The sequence below is a fragment of the Octodon degus genome, unplaced genomic scaffold (genome assembly GCF_000260255.1).
Source record: "Octodon degus isolate 3935 unplaced genomic scaffold, OctDeg1.0 scaffold00156, whole genome shotgun sequence".
Classification (NCBI taxonomy): Eukaryota; Metazoa; Chordata; class Mammalia; order Rodentia; family Octodontidae; genus Octodon; species Octodon degus.
This window is the reverse complement of record NW_004524732.1, coordinates 271,391-288,097: the sequence shown is the minus strand read 5'-3', so window position 1 is coordinate 288,097 and position 16,707 is coordinate 271,391. Positions and strand designations below refer to the sequence as shown.

The following is a 16,707-nucleotide window of genomic DNA, read 5'->3' as shown; positions in this document are numbered from 1 at the left end:
GAAATAAAGAAGGCCACTATATACTGGTTAGGGGAAAAATTCAAGAGGAAGAGGTAACACTCATAAATATGTGTGCAGCTAACACGGGAGCACTCAACTATATAAGGCAAATCTTAATGGACCTATAATATTTAAATGACAGAACTAAACCAAAAAAAAAGGGAATACAGATGAATGATCATTTTGTATCTGTGTATTCAAAATGGTTAGGATAGATATATAGTTACATTCTCTTAATGAATAGAGGGATTTGTTCTAATAGTGCTTGTAAATAGGATATCATGTCTGCATCTTGTACAGGAAATAACCACTAGGAAGACAGTATGCAATGTGTTATTTATTGAAACTGTCCTACCAATTTGATTTGAAACTGTCTCATTGCTATTTGTTTCTCAATAAAATTATGGGGGGAAAAAGCATTTTTGCATGTATTTTCATAAGGGAGATTAGCCTATAGTGCTCTTTTTTGGTTGGGTCCTTCTCTGGTTTTGGTATCAGAGTAATACTTGCCTCTCTGAATGAGTTTGGAAGAATTGCTTTCTTTTCAAATTCATGGAAGAATTTGAGAAGAGTTGATATTAGTTCCACCCTAAATTTTTTGAGGAATTCAGTTATGAATCCATCAGGACGTAGAGTTTTCTATGTTGGCATTTTTATTACATTTTCAATTTTATTAACTGATATTGAGTTATTCAGAATTTTTATATCTTCTTGATTCAGCTTCAGTAGTTTATACATATCTAGGAATCTTCATTTCTTCTCAATTTTCCATTATATGAAAGTACAGATTTTATACATAAGTATTGATAATCTTTTGAATTTCATGAATTTGAATTTTTTGTCCTTTTTTAATGAGTTTGGCTAGGGGTTTATCAATTTTCTTTATTTTTCAAAAAACCAACTCTGATTGATTCATTAATTTTTTATCTTGTTTTCTTTATCTCCACTGCATTTATTTTTGCTCTGATCTTCATACTTTCCTCTCTTTTTTGAGCTTTGGACTTGACTTGCTCTTCTTTCTCTATGAGTTTGAGGTGCAGCATAAGCTTGCTTATTTGGGCTCATTCTGTTTTCCTTACATGAGAATTTATTACTATAAATTTTCCTCTTAAGACAACTTTCATTGAATCTCACAGGTTCCAGTAAGTTGTAGCTGCATTTTCATTTGATTGTATATGTTATTTAATTTCTGGTTTAATTTCATCCATGACTCACTGATTTTTCAGGAGGGTATTATTTTTTTCCATTATAGAGTTTATGCTGTTTCTTTTGTCTATAACTTCCAGTTTCATTGCACTACGATCAAATAATATAAATGGCATAACTTTAATTTCTTTGTATTTACTTAAGCATGTTCTATGTGCTAGCACATCATCTATTTTGGAGAATGTTGCATGTACAGCTGAGAAAAATGTGTATTCTGACACTGTTGGGTGAACACCCTATAAAGGTCTACTAAATCCATTTCTTCACAAGTTTGGTTTAGTTCTGTTATTTCTTTGCTCATATGTTACATGATTTATCATTGCTTAAATGAGAAGAAAAATATTTACCTCAGAAGATTAAATGAAGGGCTAGCCAAACAGCTCAGTGGATTAAAGCACCTGCAAACAGGAGCAGGGGAAGGGGGTAGTGCTCAATCCTGGGGCCCATTGAGATGGCAATTGAGACTGGGCATGCTGGTGTGTGCCTGTAATCCCAGCATTTGGGAGGATGCAAATAGGAAAATGAGTACAAGTCCGATCTAGTAGTGAGACCCTGAAAACCCTGTAGGCTAGTCCCTAAAATACAGTAAAAAAAATTGATAATAAATAAAGATTAAATGAGATGCAAAGCCAATCCATATGTGAATGTGTTCAGTACATGGATTTAGTTACAATTATTATAACTCTAAGTCTTTTTTATCTGAAGGAAAATAAAAAATGAGGGATAGATAGTCTTTTTTTAGAAAGGATCAGGTGAGGAAGTATTTAATGAAAAAATAATATATATATATATATCATATATCAATATATATATATATATATATATATATATATATATATACATATTTTTTTTTCCCCAGTACTGGGGATTGAACTCAGGACCTTATGCTTGCCAGTCAAGTGCTTGTTCTACTGAGCTATATATCCGGCCCCATGAAAATATTTAGAATAGTACAAATAATAGTACACATAGCTCAATGTTCAATGAATATTTGAATCCAGAAAAGATCTTTTTTAAAATTTTATTGATTTATCTATTTGGTACAGGGTCCCACTATGCAGCTCAGACTCATAATGATCCTCCTGTCTCAGCCTCCCCAGCGCTGGGATAACAGGTATACATCACCCACCAGGTTTCAGTTTTGGTGGCCTGTATGGTGGGCCTGGGGTTCCTGGCCAGCACCACATGCGGTACTGGGGATTGAACTCAGGTCTTTACACTTGCCAGGCAGGTGCTTAGACCACTAAGCTATCTCTCCAGCCCAGAAAAGATTTTCTTTTTCATTTTATGTATTTGGCACAGGGTCTCACTACACAGCTCATAGTGATCCTCCTGTTTTCAGCCTCCCCAGCACTGGGATTACAGGCATGTGCCACCACACCTGGGCTTGGTCGCAGACTCTGCATGGCCCAGTGGTGGGGCCAGTGTAGCATGCAGGACCAGGGATTGAACCCTGGTCCTTGCACTTGCCAAAGCAGGCACTTAGTCTACTGAGCCATCTCACCGGCCCTAGAAAAGATCTTAAAAAAATGAAAAAATTAATCTGAATTTTTCAATGTTTTTTCAAAGATATGGTGTTAGTTTTGAACAATTTCACCTGTAAGGAGTGTATGCATATACATATACTCTAAAACTTGAATAATAAGATAGTGACTCTCTAAGTGTTATAAAACGGAGTCTGTGGATGCTTGAGTTTAAAATCTGTATTTGAAATAAAGATTAAACATATGTTAGAAGAAATGAAAATTTTATGAGGGTAGTGATATTTTATTTTAAATAAGTAAGCCTATTTGTTTTTGAAACTCACCTAACTAAGGCAGGCATTACTTTAAGTGTAAATTAACAAACTCATTTGGTGCAAGAAGCAGGAAGCAATGGAAAACATTTAATCTTGCCCTTTGAAGTTAGATGGGTTTATTCAGCACCCTTTCTGAAGAGGCTATTGATTTGAACCCCTCTTTGGCCTTTGCTTTTGGTAGGAGCTAATGGAATTGGCACCCCATGTCTTCATTTTTCATCCCTCAACCTATCTGGACTATTGCTTGCAAGGGTTACCATTCTATGAAGTAATGTAATTCATCATTACTATCAAGACAGATTTACTCTAAGTTCTTTCCCTATAGATGTCTGTAAGCACAGTGAATCTGACATCCAGGATTGCTTAATACTGGAATTGGACATTATATTTATAGCATCCAAGCCCAGACCTAAAACACAAGGAATTTTCAAAACCCTGACAATTTGAAACTTAACTAGAACTGAACGACTCTGTGCTCCAAGTAATTGTCCCAATGAGGGTAGGATAATGCTTCTGAAGAAAGAGAATTAAGCAAGGTTCTCTGATCACATACAGAGATGAGCTTTAGTGAACTCAGTCTCAATTAGTTTGCCTTACACTAGGTCACTGAAGTTAGTGTTAACCAGTCTGGATTGGATGAAATGTGCAGATTCACAGATGGGCAATCATTGCAGTTTCAAAGAATATTGAAAGATATTCAAGTGCTCCTGGCAAGCATCAGTAATTGATCATAGCATAATTTCTCATTGAAAGTAAGGTAGCTACCACAAATCAGTTGTAATTTTCAGATCTATTTCCTATCTCTGGCACTCTAAGGGCACATTTGGAGACATTCTGTTACCTTCCTGCTCAGGCATCTATTGTGAATGCTATGTCCCAGTAGCCTATTTCTTCTTAGGCCAGAGAACTTTCTTAAATACAAAAGTCAAAAGTCTATCTCTTTGGGACTGATTTTCTTTATTGGGTCTAAACAAAAGACAACTAATCCCTCCTCCACCAGACATTCTGCAGACTCTCTCATTAATACTTCACTTATATATTTTTAAGTATTAACTATATTGTAGGCATGGTGCCATCTATTTAAAGTATTGTGAAGAGCAAGACAGTTCCCTATCCTCATAGAGCTTGTATCTCAGCAGGGGAGAGATTTGATGACAGTCATGATTCTTCCAGTCCACATGGTAACCAGATAACCAACCCCAATTTCCTGCACAACTGTATGAAGCGCTTCACTTCTGCATTTTCTCCAGTTGATGTACAACGTCCTCAAAGGGTAGGGCCCAAACCACACCAGGAGGGAAGCAGTGAGAGAAAGGCTTGGCATTGCTGCCCTTTGAGATCAATGTGAGTCTGAAGTTCCCCCTTCTTATCAACCATTCATTGGATTACACAGCTGTTGTCTAGGGTGGGAGATGAGGGCAATGCTCAGGGAATCTGAATGATCTGAAATGGGCCTCACTTTCATTCTCATTCCACTTGGCAGACAATAGTTTTATTTTGTATGATTATGTATGAATTATAGCCACCTACTTCCTGGTCACAAAGGCCTAGGTTCAAGTCTCAACTCTTTTACTTAGTAATGTAAGTAAGCAGAGCCAATATTATGTACGACCTCTGTAGTCATGGGGTAGGAAAGAGGTGCTTTGAAGGATTCTGAAATTGGTTGAATGCTCTGCTAGCTAACACTGTTGAAATTCTTAGTGATTTTTTTTTAACATGTAGTCTCTCATCTTTATTTTGTACTGGGCCCTGCCTATGGTGTAGCTGGTCTTGTAAGCTACTTAACCTCTCTGAACTTTAATGTCTTCATCTATGAAACAGAATTGAAAAATACCTCTTACTACTATTCAGGTTCCAGTGAGCCTTGCATAGTGTATGCGAGGCCTATCTGAGAGCAAGATTGTCCATTCCAAGGTAAGTCTGTGGTTTGTTACTTAGATTGACACGAGAGAGTCTGAATTTGGGATGTATGCTCCAAAGTGAGCACTTCTGAATTCTATGTACCCTTTTTGGACCTCTTCTATTTTAACTAGATAATAAATGTTTGGGGGCCTGGGGAGATAGCTCAGGAGAACAAGTGCTTGCCTGGCAGGCATAAGGGCCTGAGTTCAATCCCTGATTCCACCAAAAAATAAACAATAAAAAATAAATGTTTGGGAAAGAGACATTAGCATTTGTTTTTTAAACTGGGCATTTGATTTCTTTGTTTGCACTTACCAAAAGATATTTTTAGCTAACTTGTGCAAAGGAGAATTTTTGGAATAATAACAATATCTTTTAAAAAACCCACCAAAAAATGATATCAAGGCATGAGAATCAGTCTTGGATATGACAAGAAACAAACAGCTTCCATTTGAGATGGAGGAGCTTGGACAGGGGTGGAATGCATGAACTCCCATTATGCTGTCTCCTTGTCACTTTGAAGAAGACTGAAATTTCAGAGAGGGATTGTTCACACTCATCCCTAGTGCAGGGAAGAACAGGACACACGGGGGTGGAAGGAACCACCAAGAAGGAAGAGGTATTGGTGTGAAAGAAAGTCAGTCCAGAAAAACAATAACGAAGCCACAAACTGTATCCCTGGCAGCCCACTAGGGGCTTATTTGTATCATTTGCTTATATATGTACAGTGTCTTGCATGGGGTAAACACTCTGGGGATGCTTGTTGAGTAAATGAATGATTGAACTATTTAGCCCTGTAGCCATGGAGGTAGATGGTATTGAGCACTTTTACAGGGTAAGAAACTGAGACTCAAAGGACTCAAGTAGTTTGCTCAAAATCACACTACTAGTAGCTAATAGAGATGACATTTACACTGGGTCCAACCCCACAGTTTCTGATTTTTATTCTGTTATATGCTGCCTGTCTTTCTTGAAGTATAGGTGAGGGACAGTTTCAAATCCCAATACCTTGGTAGTGTGGCCCAAAGTCATAGGACTATGCATAGGACCATTCACTGGTGGATTCTAGAAAGTTGATGTCACTTGTTTTGTGGTTCTCTCCTATTTCAGGGAGCAATTAATATAAGCCATGTGACTTCAACTGATACAAACCAAGACACTTCAGTCTGCTTTACATTAAATGGGAAAGTAATGGTGCCCTCCTCCCATGAAGCCAATGTAATACTGGAGAAGGTGTTTAGAAAGTCTATTGGATAGCTCTTGTCCACAGAGGCCTTTGGAAGTGTAGGAGTCCCTTCCAGGTTCTCCTCTCAATCCAAGAAGTCAATATTTGTAATCCCAAAGATATGTTATTGGAATCCCACCAGGTTAATTCCAATCTACCACTCCCAGTGCAACCCGTGGTAAAAGTGAAGATACTAAAACATATAATTATTGGGGTGCAAAGGGGCCCTAAGTCCAGCCATGAAGATGGCTTTCCAGAACAAAGAGGCCGACTCAGGGCTGTACCCAGTTTTATTCAGTGGAAGAGTGGCTTGAAGAGGAACGACTCAGAATTGTGGGAAATAGGTGAGTACTGTGAGCTGAGCTAGGTGGTTGGCTTACATTTATCTCGGCCATATGCAAAGGGGATATGCAGAGAAAGTAATGTGCATTATACTATTGAGATAATATCTAAAGTTTTGGGGGTCTGATACTTCAGCTCTGATGTAGTCTTTCAAGCCTCAGGAAGTCATAGCCTCTATTTCAAGGCTTGATCCCAGCTGGCAGTGTGGAGCATTGGCTCTTCATCCTGTCTCAGCCTGGCTCATGTTAAGAAGCAGCAGGTGCAGGTTACCAGGGAAACACACATACCACATTCAAAGACTATCACTAGCACCTCAGCTAGACCAATATACATTGCTTGAGGCCAATTGAAAGGATAAAGAGAAGTCCTAGCCAGCTCTGCACATATCAATACAAGGAAAAAGGGTCAGGCTCAGTCAAACTGGAGACCATTGCTCTTCTTTCAAGGCAAGCTGCTCAGGTGGTCCTCCACAAGCAAGGGCTCCCATCCATGTCTCACAAACATTTAAGGAAATGGAAAGAAAGAGCTAGGGAGGCATCAATGTTCACTGCCATATTTTATCAAAATTAAGACTTCACCTGATGAACTACTTACATATCTCTTAGAAAAAGCATTGTCAATGACGCTAGACACTGCTGTGCATTAATACTTAAATTTTTCTTTTTACACTTATTCTGACATATGTTTAAAATCACATATTGCTATCGTGTACATGTAAAAATGAAAATAGAAGACAAATACATGGGTTAAGTATTGCCCACCTTTCCTGAAATATTTTTCAACTCAATTGCTCTCTTTTCTATATAACATTATGAATTAGACCATTAAGAGAATGCAGGAATGCAGCATTTAAAAAATATAATGTGAGTTATTGTCTTGGGAACTTTCTGTCAAGCTACTGTTACCAATTCATAAAAATTTTCACTGATTGATTGATTGGTTGGAGTTTCTAGAAATTATTTTTAGTTTATTAGTACATGTGTGTATGGAGAGCCCTTCCCTGCTCTTATCAAGGCCTAGGAAGTTTGTATTTGTTTTTTGTATTTTAGGGAAAGGTCTACAGGTTGTTCAGGGCCTCACTACCAGATTGGACTCATAGTGATTCTCCTGTTTATAGCCTCTCAAGTGCTGGGATTACAAGCACGTGCCACCATGCCCAGTCTCAATCGCCATCTCAGTGCACCCTGGAGGTTGGGAGTCCAGCACGGCAGGCCTGGGGATCGAACCCCCAGCCCCTGTGCCTGCTTGAAGGCACTTTAATCCACTGAGCAAGTTTATGTTTGTAATCCCATGGGCAAACTATTAGAATCCCATCAAGTTAATTTCAATCTACCATACTCAGTGCAACCCATGGTAAGAATAAAGAAACTAAGGTATATTGTAGTTATGAGGAGACAAGGGGTCCTTGTCCAGCCATGATGATGGCTTTCTGGAATGAAGGCCTCAAGCCAGGGCTGAACCTTAGTGTTATTCATTCATGAAGAAAAGGAATGGCTTGAGGATGAGTGACTGTGAGAATGGTGGGAAGTGAGAGCTGTAATCTAGGCTGGATAGGAAGCCTGAATTTTCTCTGCATTATGCAGAGAGAAGGATATGCAGAAGGAGTAATCTGCAAAACACAATTGAGATAGTGTCTAATGTTTTGGGGTTGATGCTTCAGCACTGATGTATAATCAGTTTTTCAAGCCCCAGGAAGTCATAGCCTCTATCTTGAGGCTTGATCCCAGCCACCATGGTGGAGCACTGACTATTCATCCCATCTTGATTCCACTCACACTAGGAAGAAGCAGGTGTGGGTTTTCCAGGGAAACACACTTGCTGTCTTCAGACTACCACCAGCACTTTGACTAGACTGATAATCATGGCATAAAGCCAATTGAGGGATAAGGAAAGGTCCTAGCCAGCTTTGTACGTACCAGTACATGGAAATAGGTCAGGCTCAGCCCAAATGTAGACAATTGTTCCTCTGTCAAGGAGAGTCACTCAGGTGAGTTATTGTGAATGATACTCACATTCCATGTGGGAAGTTGGGACTTAAGATGCTCAACATATCTTAGTTTATCGTTTCATCCCTTGCCCCTTTCTTCTCTCTGTCCTTGTCTATCCTTGAGTCCCCTCCCTTTTTATACATATTTGTAGTAAATGATGTTAGCATTCTTGTGTGGACTTGGTGCATGTGCAGAATGCATCCCGAGTCCTTTTTTTTTTTTTTTTTTAATCACTGTGCTTTACTCTCCCCCTTTCCCTCTCCAACTCTGAGTCATTAATAAGAAAATGGATGTACCTTGAGACCATGATGTTAAGGGAAAAAATCAGACACACAGCTTAAATATCACATGGTTTATCTTCTATCAGATATGCAGAGTAAAAATAAAGAGAAAAACAAAAGATGGACTATAAGAAGTAGGGAGATAGAATGTTCTCAGAGAGGAAAGAGTTTAGTTTATAAATTATGAAGCTGTTGCTATCTTTTTAGGTTTTACTGGAAGGTATCAGCAAAAGTTTCACAGACAATCTATGAAACTCCACATCTGTTCCTGCAAAGGTGCATATGTAGTTGATGGACTCCAACATCAATAGCTGTGATTGCCTACCACTTTGGACAGGAATTATAACCAAGAACAAGTAAATAGAAAGTGTAACTGACTTTGCTTCACCTTAGCAAGTTACAGATTATAAGATATCCTCTGATATCAATGACAGTCAATGTTAGATAAGAATATGTGTCTTAGTTCTCTCATTTGTGGAATCTAGAAAAAATAAGATTAATGGAAGTAGAAAGGGGGACTGTTAGGAAAAGGGAAGAGGATGAGGAGGGGTACAACAAGATTTGGAAAGGCAGGTGTGATCGAAGTACATTGTTGCATGTATAGAAATGTCACTATTGTGAAAATTAATATGCACTAGTAATTATTCAATTTAAAAGGAATAAAAATGTGAATCTTAGAATACGTGAAACATGGTAGTAGGAATGTTCTGGGGATCTTGTATTTTTAGACCTTGTGTTGTAGCTTTTGCTTTGTCACAATCAGTTTGTGACTGTAGTCAATTTTAAATGTCTGAAGGCTTAATCTTAAATTCTCTAACTTTATAGTTAAGAAAATGCAGTTCAGAAAAGGGCTGCTATTTAGATTATCCAAGGACATTGACTAGGATAACCCAGCTTGGTACTGTGTCCTCTTCCTTCTGCTTCTCTGAGTTCTATGATAAAAGGGTTATTTCAGAAGAGTACACGCCATTGGCAACACTACATCCACCTGTCCTTCTGCATAGAAGCTCGCCCATGTTCTCCAGTCAATCATATCTGAGCACCTGCATCCAGTTACCCTTCTTCCTCTTTACTAGTTTTCTCATTTTAAGTAAATTTTTTAAAAAAATTATTTGCATTTATTTTATGCTTAATTTATCCCCATTCCATAAGTTTTTGTTTCTTCAGTTTCTTCTGTGATATCTTTTTCTTTTGTGCAGCTTCCTCCTCTGGTTTGGGAACAATTTGTTCCTTTTCAGTAAGGATCATCTCAAGATGGCAGGGGGAGCTCATGGCTGGGTTAATCCAGCCATGAACTTTATAAGTACGGTGGTGCATCTTGGGTGCTTTGTTTACCTGGACATGTTCAATAACCAGAGAATCTACATCTAAACCCTTAAGCTCAGCATTACTCTCTGCATTTTTAAGCATGTGCAGTAAAAATTCAGCACTCTGTTTGGGCCACCAGCCCTGTGTCCAGCCCCACTGTTTGGCCTGGGCACACCTACCAACTACAGTTGTGACACTGGAATGGCACACATTGCTTCTTTAATGTGACATCCTTCAGATACTTGGTGACCTTTTGGATATGCATACTCTTGGTGACCTGGGTAGTTTCACACATGTCCTTAAAGTGAACACAAAGATTTGAGCCTCTTGATTTGCATGATTTTGTGGGTGTTTCTGGGTCAAGAGAGTAGCAAACCATTTTCGCAGGTCACCTCAGGCTGCTCATAGTAAGAGGAAGCCTCATTTTAAGTAAAATTTATACACAATAAAGTGTACAATTACAAATAGATAAGTTCACATAACTTACATATCTACTAAGTTTTTGATTGTTTCTATCATCCCAGGAAGTCTTCCCACAACCCTTCACAGTTTGACTCTACCCACCCTCCTAAATTCATACCAGGTGATATTTTTTAATAATAATTATTTTTATTTTGGTTGTCTTAGAGCTTCACAAAAATGTAGTCACATGGTGTGTGTTCATTTATATTAGCTACTTTCACTAAATATGCTTTCAGAGATTCAATCCCAGCATTGCATAACAGTATTTCATTTTTTTATAGATATTATTTCAGTCAATGGCTATAACACACCAGATCTGTGGGGGCATTGGGATATTAAAGCAATTGTTTGCCATCTTTGCTGTCACATGGAATAATCCTACTTGAAGTCAACACAGAAATTAAAATATTTAAAATGCAAAATAAAAGATACATGAAGACATTATTATCTCTGGGTCTACTGTTTCCTGAATTTCATTTTTCTGCTGAGAGTTACCCAATTTTATGAGCCAATAAATTACCCATTTGTTTAAACAAATCTGAATTACATTTTTCTTACAAGCTGTGTTTTGTCTAGTATAGTCCTTAATAATATACCTTCCTCAGTCCTTGTATCATTTTCCAAATCTCCAGAGGATTTTTGAATTAAAGGAAATAGGACAGAGAGAAATATTTGTAAATATATGAGAACATGTAGCCAAATATATTCTTGGTTTTATATGTTACATAAAAGTGTTAAATCATAATTCATGATATAAACTACAAATAAAACTAAAAAGACTTGGATGATGGGAAAACTTAACCATTATCATATCTGAATGTACTGCTCACAATCATTTTATTTCCACATATTGTGACACAAAATTTGGTTGATTAAGGACTGCTGAGCAAACCTTTGACAGGAATGATTCATTCTCCTTTAGTGGTGAGATATTTATTAAGTAAAAATTTTCATAATTGTCATAAAAATTGATAAAAGTAGAACTTTTCTGGTTAAACATGCATGTGCATATATCTGTGTATATGTGTGTCAGTCTGGGTTTTTGTGTATATGTATCTGGTCTCTACGTCTAAGTATTTGTGTGCCTATATGTAAGTGTGTATGTTTGTCTTTCTATGTACATGGTATATAAGTGATCATGAGACTACATGTGTAAGTATATATTTGTATGTGGGCACAACTGTATTTGTGTCATTTGTGATTACTGTGTGCATATATTTGTGTCACTATATATCATTGTGTGCTACAGGATGGCTTCATTTGTATTTGTGTATGATTGCATAGTACCTTGGTGAATGTGAGTTGGTGTGTGTGCTCTGTTGGCATGATTTGGATATGATTGGTATTTGTGTGTCCCACAGAGGTTTATGCACTGGAAGTTTAGTCCCTGTGTACTGATACCTTCAGAGGTGGGGTGCAGTGGGAGGTGATGAGGTCATGGGAGGAGCTGCCCTCAGACTGGATGAATGTTAGACACATGGAGTTAGACTTTAAAGAATAGATTGTTGAAAAACAAGGCCACACATACACTTGTCCCTTTTCTATACCCAGCTATTTCTTTTTGTGCTTCTCTGTCATGTTGTGGCATAGCCAGTATTTTATATATTACTCAGCCTGCAGTATTTTTGATAGTAAAAGAAATTAAAGAGGTATATTTTGCATGTATATGTGTCTACATGTATGTTTGTGAAAAACATGTATCTGTGCTTTTGCATATATGTATGTGTGATTATGTTTGTGTGGCATTATGAGTTTGTGTTATGGTTTTTATTAAGATGTTCCTGTAAGAAGGAAAGTAAGCGACACTGTATAGTGTGCTGAAGGAGAGTCACCTTGAGAGAAAAAAATTTCTCAGTTTTTTTGCAGAGAGTGAATTGGTCAAGCAATGGCCATGACTCATCCAGATGGCTGACACTGACAAAAGATCTGTAAGGTGCTGTACATAGTTTCAGGGTAAATCTTGAGGGGGTCTGACTGACCCTGTCAGATACAAAAGTTACATTTTTAGTTATACAGGTCTTGCTTTAATGTGGTCTTAATCATCCAGCCGAAATGTATAACCATGAGGTATAAAAAGTAATGCCATATTAATATACTGAGATGTAAAAGGCTCAAGTCAATCAACAACTTCTAACAATTGCCAGTTCTGCTGATAACCCACTACTATTATAGACTATTGGACTACATTGGGTTATTTTGCTGAATTCAAGTACCTACAATATTTGAACTGGCATCAAGTATGAAAAGATCCTTTAAAGACTTCTCCAAATACAACTTCTGTAACAGCAATGGAAAACCCATCTCTAATAAAACAAAAAAAGTGGGATATAAATGGTCTTTTAGGACCATTTTGTAGTGAAAAAAATATATATGTATATACAAAATAGCTAGGATAGATATATAGCTACTTTGTCTTAGTTAAATGAGAAGAAAAGTTTGTACTAACATTGTTTAGACAAGATATCATGTCTGCATCTTGTCCTCTGAATAACTACTATGAATACAACAATATGTAATGTATTAATTATTGTAACTGTCCTACTAACGTGTTTTGAAATTGCTTCATTGCTATTTTTCTCATTAAATGAATAAAAAATTAACAACAACAAATAAATGTCCCCATAAGGACTCATGGTATCACAGGTGGGACCATTGGAAGGTGATGGGATTATAGAGGCATCCTAGCTGACTTGCCCTTAGCAGGCAGTGCCTGGGTAGAAGAGGAGGATCACTGTGGGCCTGATGTGGGAGATTCTATCTCCCTTCCCAGCTCTCCCTTGACTCTTTCTGTTGCTACACCATCATGACATGAGCAGTTTCTTCTCCACCACTGCCCCTGTGCCATGCCATCCACCTTGGTATGAGCTGACAGCATGGGGTGAAAGAAATGATTCTTCCTTTAAGTTATGGGTGTAAGGTATTGTGTCTTAGGGACAGGAAAGAGACCAAGATACTTTGCAGCTATATGTATATGGCTAGGGGTGGGAGGAGGCAAAACAATATTACCCTATTCTGTGCTTCGTACAAATCAGAGAAAGTTGCCCTTTCTGGTGAGGCAGAGCAGCTTCACAAGCACAGGTATTTGCAAGTAGAATGGGTTTAAGCTCCACTGGCCCCCTCCTCTCGTGTCTTGTAGTACAGAAAGACTTGGGAGGATAAAGACATATTTTGGGACCCAGAAATCCCTCCAATATATTCTTTGCTAAGCAGCCCCCTTCCCATAGAACCCAGTCTGAAAATTGGCATTTGGAAATCAAATGTTTCCAGAGGATTTCACGGGGAAAGCATTATCTAGCCTGTGTGTCTCAAGGGCTCCAGATGGCTTCTGTTTTGGTTCAGCCCTGAGGCCTGGAGCCTGCATTTCCAGCAGGCCTTGTCCACCTCCTCCCTTTCACAAGCCCAAGCCAGAGTTCTGCCTTGTCATCAGGTGATGGCCTTAACCTGCTTCTGTCACCTGTCACTTCATTACAAAAACAAGTACTGGGGTTTAGCACTGCAGACTGTCTTCACAGCTCATCCTGCAGTTTGCACTTTCACTAAAATGAGTCATAGCAGGAGACTGTGGTTGTGATCAAGTAGTTAGGCAAGGAAGATGTAGATGGTGTGGAGCTATTTTAGATGACTCCAGGTGAGGATATGGACTTGGGAGAGGGACAGCAGCTCAAGCCTAGAGGAGAAATCTATGATATAGGTCAAAGCCAGTAGGAATATCAGGGCTTAAAGTCTCCATGTCTAGTATGAGCTGCCCACCTCAGCTTCTCAGCAAAAACTCACTCTTCAGCAGTCTGACTTGCAGTGTCTTATGGAAAATGACTAGGGGTGAGTGGCTCAAACTGTGCAAGCCTCTGTTTCTTCAGTAAGAATCCCTACCCAATCACATGGTAGGTCGAGAATTACTGAGATGATCCAGAGCCCAGAGCTCCACCCAAGTTAGTGCAGTCTTTCTTCCCCTTTCACGTTCCTGTCTGTTTTTTTTTTTTTTTTTTCTACCAGCTTTGGGGAACTGACAATGTTTTCTCCATGCTTTTAGTGTAGCCCCCATCTCTGGACTATCACTTAGCAGTATTCAGCACTCAGTAGATATTTGTTGGGTGAAGAGATAAAGGAAGTTAGATAGGCAAAAGGAGGGAAAGTAATTGCAAGTTATAAAGTAAGATGGAATATTTACAGGACTTTGAAAATAAAGTAATGGCACCCTGTAGGGAGGAAAGAGTGGGGCACTTGGTCATCTGTTGGGGCTGTATTTTCATTCTGATGTGATGGTGTGGATTTAGAAGAGAGTGAGTGAGTGTAATACACTGGCACCTATTCTTGCCAGAGGATCAAGGTTTTTTTTTTTTTTAATGTATTTATTACAGGGTCTACAGGGTCTCACTACACAGATTGGACTTGTTTTCAGCTTCCCAAGCACTGGGATTACAGGCATGTGCCACCATGCCCAGTCTCATTTGCCCTCTCAGCACACCCTAGCACTGCACACTGGGGATTAAACCCAGTCCCTGCATCTGCCTGAGCAGGTGCTTTAATCCGCTGAACTACCTGGCAGACTGGATCAAGTTTTAAGGGAGGCTTAAAGAATCTAAATTGTGGAAGGAAAAATAAGATGAAGGAAAGGAAAAACAAATATGAATAGTAAGGAGGGATTCAGCAGGGGAGCAAGGTTGGTTACCACCATGATTAGGTGCTGATATTTTATTTTTGTGCAGAGCCTCACTATGCAGCTCTGACTCATAGTGATCCTCCTGCTTTCTGCCTCCCTAGTGCTGGGATTACAGGTGTGTGCCACCACACCCAGACACCATCACCAGCTCAGCATGCATGGGGGGGCAGTGCATCATGGGGTGCCAGGGATCGAACCCTGGCTCCTGAGCTTACCTAAGCAAGCTCTTAGTCCACTGAGCTATACCATGGGCCCTTGTACTGTTAATTAACTCCTTGCTACTATAGAGCACTCTGCTACTTGCTGAGATTACAAAGCAGAAGGCAGGGTTCTTGCTCTCCCTGTCAGGCCTTCCAATTGAAGAAATTGAACTGAAGGGAAGAAAAAGAAGTGTTGAACATTGTAAACCCAGCACTGATGAAGACTTAAGCAGTACGAACTAAAGTGTCAGACCTGTCTGGGAAATTTAGTGAGACCCTGTCTCAAAAGAAAAAAAAAAAAAAAAAAAGACCTGTGTTAATTTACAGCAAGACACACACACAAAGTACTAAACATTTACCACCTGCTTAGCCCTGGAACAAATGCTTAAAGATATGTCAAGTATTATCTTTCTCCAACTTGAAACTAAGGTTCAGGTGGGTTCAGAAATGTCTCTAGGAGGCCGGGGAGATAGCTCAGTGGAATAAGTGCTTGCCGGCCAAGCGCAGGGGCCTGAGCTCAATCTCCAGTTCTGCCAAACAAACAAACAAACAAACAAACAAATAAATAAATAAATAAAACCACAAAAAAAGAAAATAAAAAAAAGAAATGTCTCTAGTTCATCCGTCAATCAAGTGGGAGAAGAATATAGGCCTGTGTCACTCAAATGGTCTTGTGATGCCTGCAGGAGTGTAAAGAATTCATGTAAGCTGGCAGAAAGAACAATTATCATGACTATAATAGGTAGCCTAGGTTCATCACCAGGTGAGTAATATTTCTTTGTTGCTACAGGAATCTAGAAGAAAAAAGATTTACTGAGGCATCAGATAGAAGGGAAATTTTACAAAGGAAGTAGATCTTTAATGAGGTGCTGGTGGTAGCATTTGAATCCTATAAAAAAGAATAATAAGTGAGGGATGCCAGAAGGAGGCAAGGTGTATGGAAAGGTGGGAAAATTCTCTCCCTCCAGATAGTGGTTTTCTTTCCCTAATGCTTATTTCATGATTGTAATTACCATGAGGACAGAGACAATGTCTGTTCATTCCACCACTTCCTCTCTAGTGCCTAGAAGAACAGGCACTCAATTTATCTTTGTAAACGTATGGATGAATAAATGAATCACGAACTAATGAATAATATTTAGTTTTGTGCCATGGCTCTGAACCTCTCAGGAAAATGCCTCTTGTTTTCTGGTGAAGGGGAAGTTTGCTGGTGTGGAAGACTTCAGAGAATGCAATTAAAGAATCACAGGTAAATCCTGAGGGGATTTCACTGACCTTATCAGACCCAAAAGCTACAACTCTTGTTGCATAGGTCCTGCTTTACCTTGGTCTTAA

General features: G+C 38.8%; 1 pseudogene; it reads right to left on the bottom strand.

The window, feature by feature from the left end:
* Positions 1 to 9,876: 9,876 nt before the first annotated feature.
* On the bottom strand, positions 9,877 to 11,197 carry LOC105743716 (annotated as a pseudogene).
* Between the last annotated feature and the right edge of the window lie 5,510 nt (positions 11,198 to 16,707).